Below are 6,000 nucleotides of genomic sequence, written 5' to 3' on the forward strand. Positions count from 1 at the left end.
GAAAGCAGTATCATTTATTGAGCCAGGGAATAAAATTAAGAAATGCAGGAGAGATTGTGAAAGCTTCCGTTAGTAAGGTACACTTCTCTGTAAACTATTTACATGAATTATAAAAATATGCATGGATACATCTCAGATCTGTATAGAAATAAGAAGTTCTTTCCTACTAGTTTTTTAAGTTAAGGAATGCAGCATTTTTTCAAGTAATTATCCTTTCTATTTAAAACATTGTACATTCTTTGAAAATTCAAAGTGTCACTTGTAATATAAAGCCAATACCCGCCTCCCAACCACTTGTCAATCTGCATTCTGCCCACCTCCTATGTTACAGGAATTTCCGGCTTATGTTGCCGCCATTTTCCTGCTTCCCATGTTATGTCCTAACATGCTAGATAGCTATTGGTTCATCAGTCAGCTTGCAAGTATTCTCCTCCGCTACTGGTTCCTTCCAGCCTGGGAGATTCCAATATCTGGGAGAAGCTACAGGCCATCTTCCCTTTTTTCCTTTCTTTTCACCCTGGAGCGGACGTGTTAGTTGTCCACATAATAAAGTCTCTTGCGTGAGACCTCGTATCCACGGTGCATTTTTCTGGGAGCTATTGGTGAGCCACAACTGAGACAAGTGAGCGGGTGGCAGTTCAGAGGGAGCGTGCAGTGGCGGCTAGAATGGCTGCGGATCCCAAGCTACCTTATATCTGGTGCCAAAACCTGGGATGGGTCCTTCCACTAACTAAGCAAGCAGAACCCCATCCAAATGTCCCAGTGCCCGTGGATACAGGCTCACCTTTAATTTACCTGGTTGCCCAGTTTTCTGCATGCAACACCAGATTCCAAATTGGTGAGTTCCCCTTAGACAGGTCCCCTAGACCACTTAAACACACCTCTGCTGACCTGAGAAGCGACTGTTGAGTATCCAGGACTCTTGAGGCTGCTGAGGAGTGGGGGTACCTCCAGCCACGACTTTCAAAGTTACAGTTGGTCCCTATAGTGGTCTTATTTGCTGGGTGGATTCCTGATTTTATGGTGCTGAGATTCTCTTTCAGGGTTTGAGGCTTATTTTCTCATCACACTAAAAATCCTGGCCAGGTCCTCAAACTCTCTCGGCTATTGCCTGGTAGACACTGGTACTGTGTGAAGACCAGAACTGTGTACTACCTTCTCATTGCCTAACACATGGTCGTGGGAAGCCCAATCACTAACTTAGGTGTTTCTCAGTCTTCGCCATGGGATCTAGGACTTCCACCCTGGCAAACTCGCCCCTGAGATGTTTATTAAACAATCTCAAACACCTTCACCTGTTCCCTGAATTAGAGCCAAACTGTTCTTTAGATAGTAAATCAGAATGGTCTATTCATGACACCCTAAATTCTAGCTTTATACTAGGTATAATTATATGTATAATTATACTAGGTATAATTAAGTACATATGTGGGCAACCTGGTGAATGGAAGGAGACTTTTCCCCTTCATGTTTTTCCTTTCTTTTGTTCTAAACCTAATCTCTGCTGTCCTCAAAAACCTGAACACATTCTCTTGGCTTCTCCTCCCCATTTTAACCCTTCTTTCTCTTCTGAGTTTGATCCAGCTGATGAATCATCTCCTTACAGGCCTCCTACTGCAGAAGCCCCTGTTCATTCCTCTCCTTTGCCTCATTGTTTCTCCTTCTGCTCCTCCACTCAGTCCACCAAGTCCTCCCACCATGCGGTCTTGTGCACGTCCTAGCTCCTTTATAGGAGGTGGCTGGTGCAGAGGGAGTAATCAGAGTCCATGTCCCCTTTTCACTGTCTGATCTGTCTCAAATAGAGAAGCGGCTAGGGTCCTTCACCACCAACCCTGCAACCTTCATTAAGGAATTTCAGTACCTTACCCAGTCTTATAACCTTACCTGGCATGACATTTACATGATCATGTCCAATACCCTAACCCCTGAGGAGTGCAGGAGGGTTTGGGAACAGGTGTGCAATTATGGAGATGAGATTCATCAATCGTCCCCAACCCACCTCATTGGAGCTGACCAGATAGGGAGCCCCTATGGAACTATAATACCAAGGCTGTGTGTGTACGGCAGGATGAGTTTCAAACCTGCATCCTTGCAGGTCTCCAAAAAGCCCCTATTAAACCCTTTAACTATGACAAACTTCAGGAAGTAATACAGGACAGAGATGAAAACCCATCAGCATTTCTAAGTCACCTTACACAGGCCATGCTCAGGTACACTAACCAGGATCCTGAAGCCCCGAAGGGACGGCAGCTACTTATGACATTACTTTTCCCAAAGTTACCCTGACATAGAGGTTAAATTGAGGCAGTTGGATAGGGGGCCCCTTACCCCACAGTCACAGGTTCTTCTAGTAGCATTCAAGGTTTATAATGGAAGGGAAGAAAAAAACAAAAATTAAAATACCAAATGCTGACCAAAGCCTTTCAGCCAGCTAGACCTGCCCAACTGTCCACGCTAGGGGCTCCCAAGCTCCCAGAAGACCTCCAAGCTCATGCCTCAAGTGCAGGCAAGAGAGCCACTGGGCATGAGCCTGCCCCAACCCCCGGCAGCCCCCAAGTCCTTGTCCAAAATGCCACCAACTGGAACATTGGGCAATGGATTACCCTGGAGCTCAGAAAAGTGCCAGGTCGTCCTTGGCCCCTCCCTCTGGTGACTTGCTGGGATTGGCAATTGATGAATGAAGGGGCCTGGGACTTCTGCACTCAATGACCATCACCACTCAGGAGCCCCAGGTGACCCTTATGGTAGCAGGCAGGCAGATCCCTTTCCTTATAGACACTGGAGCCACCTTCTCAGTGCTGTGGAAGTTTTGGGGACCCCCTTCCCCTGCCAAATCCTCTATTGTTGGGGTAGAGGGAAAACCATATAACCCCTTAAAAACCCCTCCAATAAGCTGCCATATAGGACAAATTGGCTTTACTCATTCCTTTTTAATAATCCCTTCATGTCCCATTCCCCTTCTGGGAAAGGACATCCTAACCAAATTGGGTGCCTCTTTTTCCTTCTCACCCACCACACACCTCAGCCAAGACTCCTCTGCTGTTCCTTTCCTTATGACTCTACAGGAATATACTGCTCAAACAGAGTCCTCATATCCCCTTCCTCCCTCCCTGGTTGACCCCAAGGTCTGGGACACTCACATACCCTCTGTAGCTAAATGCTCACCTGTACTCATTCATCTAAAGGACCCCAACATCCTACCCAGCCCAGGCCCAATATCCCCTTTCCCAAAGGAGGCTTATAGGACTTCAACCAATCATCCAGGATTTAAGGCAGAAAGGCTTCCTGCGCCCTGCCAACTCTCCTTATAACACTCCCATCCTGGCTGTTTGTGAAGCCTAATGAATCTTACCGTCTAGTGCAAGACCTCCGCATCATTAACTCAGCAGTGGTCCCCATCTTTCCCATTGTGTCCAATCCTTACAACCTGCTTTCTTCTATCCCTTCTTCCAGCACATACTTTTCAGTGCTACATTTAAAGGATGCATTTTTTTACTGTCCCACTTCACTCTGATTCACAGGATCTCTTTGCTTTTACTTGGACTGACCCTTTCACTCAAGTTTCTTCTCAGCTAACCTGGGCAGTTCTCCCACAGGGTTTCCAAGGCAGCCCCCGTCTCCTTGGCCAAACACTATCTCAGGATCTTGTCTCTGTCACATTCATTTCCTCCTTTCTCTTACAGTATGTTGATGATCTTCTTCTATGTAGTCCCTCTCTTGAGGACTCCCAAAGGGACACAATTAAGCTTTTAAACTTTCTGGCTGACAGGGGTTACAGAGTTTCTCCAGCAAAAGTGCAACTTTCACAGCCTCAGGTTGTTTACTTAGGTGTCAGCCTCTCACCTGGATTTAAGGCCATCACTATAGAGAGAAAAGCATTAATACAGGACATGCCCACTCCATCCACCAAAGAAGAAATCCTTTCCTTTTTGGGATTAGCAGGATATTTACCATCCTGGATCCCCAATTTTTCCATCCTGGCAGCTCCCCTACATGAGGCTTCAAAGGGTATTCCCACTGAACCTTTCCTCAACATAGTGAAAGCCCCTTTCCAGATCTTAAGGAAAGCCCTTCTTCCATCCCCAGCCCTACACCTCCCTGACTTAACCAAACTATTCTACCTGTTTGTCTCTGAGAAAAGTGGGTTCACCCTGGGGGTCTTAGGACACATGTTTGGTCCCACTTTTGGACCAATACCATACCTGTCAAAGAGGTTAGACCCTACTATAAGGGGCTGGGTGCCATGTCTTAGAGAATTAGCTGCAGCATTTGTCTTGATTCAGGAATCAAAGAAACTTTTCTTTGGGGCTCCCACTGAAGTGCTCTCACCTCATCATCTGTCTAAGTTTCTTACTTATAAAGGTCTGCAAACGCTACCACCCTGTTAGGTGTTGGCCTTGCAAACTGCTCTTATCGAGGACTCTTCCATTTCCTTTAAAACATGCTCTCCTTTAAATCCAGCCACCCTCTTAACCCTGCCTTCCAATATACATGCTTCTGCAACCCATAGCTGCCTTCAGACCCTGGAGGAGTTACTCTGCTGCCACTCTAACATCCAGGAAGGGGCTGTATGCAACCCTACTTTCATATGGTTCACTGATGGAAGCTCTTTTCTCCATGAAGGGATCCAATGAGCTGGATATGCCATTGTCTCTCTTAAAAAAGTGATAGAGTCAGGACCACTACCCAACAACACCACCAACCAACAGGCAGAACCAATTGCCATTACCTGCGCATTCTCCCTCACAGTCTACACTGACTCCAGATATGCTTTTCACATCATCCTCTCTCATGCTGCTATCTGGAAAGAGAGAGGCCTTCTTACTACAAAAGGAAACTCCATCACCAACTCTAGTTACATTCTAAAACTCCTTGAGGCTATTTGCATCCCAGCAACTATAGGCCTTGTACATTGCAGAGCCCATCAAACAAATCAATTATTCATCTCTTCAGGTAATAACAAGGCAGATGAGGAGGCTAAAAGGGCTGCCCTCTCGTCCATGCCAGCCCCTATTATTGCTTTCCATGATCCTTTGACTCCACCACCGCCCACAGGGAAATGCTTTCCTACCTCCATCGTCTGTTTCACCCCAACCTTTCTTCACTCTTACAATTTGCTAAAACTCATCTGCAACTATCCTCCTCTGTTATCTCATTTCTGAAGGAACTCTCCTCCTCATGTGAAGTCTGCCTGCGAACAAATCCTACAGCTGTCAGGCCCCCCATTTCTCTGACTCACCAAGCCCGTGGCACCATTTCAGGGATAGACTGGCAACTTGATTTCACTCACATGCCCACAGTAAGAAAATCTAAATACCTACTGGTTATGATAGACACCTTCTCAGGATAGACTGAAGCCATCCCCACCTCCAACAAAAGGTCAATAATTGTCTTTAACCTTCGTCCTTCATGAAATCATTCCTCGCTTTGGAGTGCCTAATTCCTTCCAGTCAGATAATGGACCTGAATTTATTTCCCAAGTCACCCAACAACTTGCCAAGGCTCTCAAGGTCCCTTGGCATTTCCATATTCCCTTTCACCCAAAGTCATCAGGCAAAGTAGAAAGAGCAAACCGAACTCTTAAAAATGTTTTAACCAAGCTCTCTTTACAACTTCACCTCAACTGGGTTAAACTCCTGCCCCTTGCTCTTCTGCGTCTTCATTCACTCCCAAAGGAACCAACTAATATTTCCTCTTTTGAGCTAATGTATGGTCATCCCATCCTGCCCCCTGGGATAGTGCTCCTTCCTTCCCTTCTTCCTTCTCAAATATCCATTCCTCTCCTAAATCACATTTGAGCATTTCTATGGTGTTATGCTGACTCCACCCTACCTAAACCTTTATCTGGCCTCCTTACTCCACCTCTTCAAATAGGAGACCAAGTTCTTATTTCTCCTCCTCAGGAAGCTCCAATCCCTCTATCTCCCAAGTGGCAGGGACCCCATACAGTGATCCTGGCCATGCCAACAGCTGTCAAGGTACAAGATCTATCAGGATGAC

General features: G+C 46.1%; 1 pseudogene across 1 annotated transcript in view; it reads right to left on the bottom strand.

Annotated features, from left to right (window-relative positions):
* The window catches only part of LOC306639782 (olfactory receptor 4C6-like), a 46,438-nt pseudogene extending 41,361 nt beyond the window's left edge, over nucleotides 1-5,077 (bottom strand). Inside the window, exon 1 of the transcript in view lies at nucleotides 5,072-5,077. The product of the transcript in view is annotated as an olfactory receptor 4C6-like (transcript). The remainder of the gene's footprint in view (nucleotides 1-5,071) is intronic.
* Between the last annotated feature and the right edge of the window lie 923 nt (nucleotides 5,078-6,000).

Source organism: Sciurus vulgaris (genome assembly GCF_902686455.1).
Source record: "Sciurus vulgaris genome assembly, chromosome: 11".
Classification (NCBI taxonomy): Eukaryota; Metazoa; Chordata; class Mammalia; order Rodentia; family Sciuridae; genus Sciurus; species Sciurus vulgaris.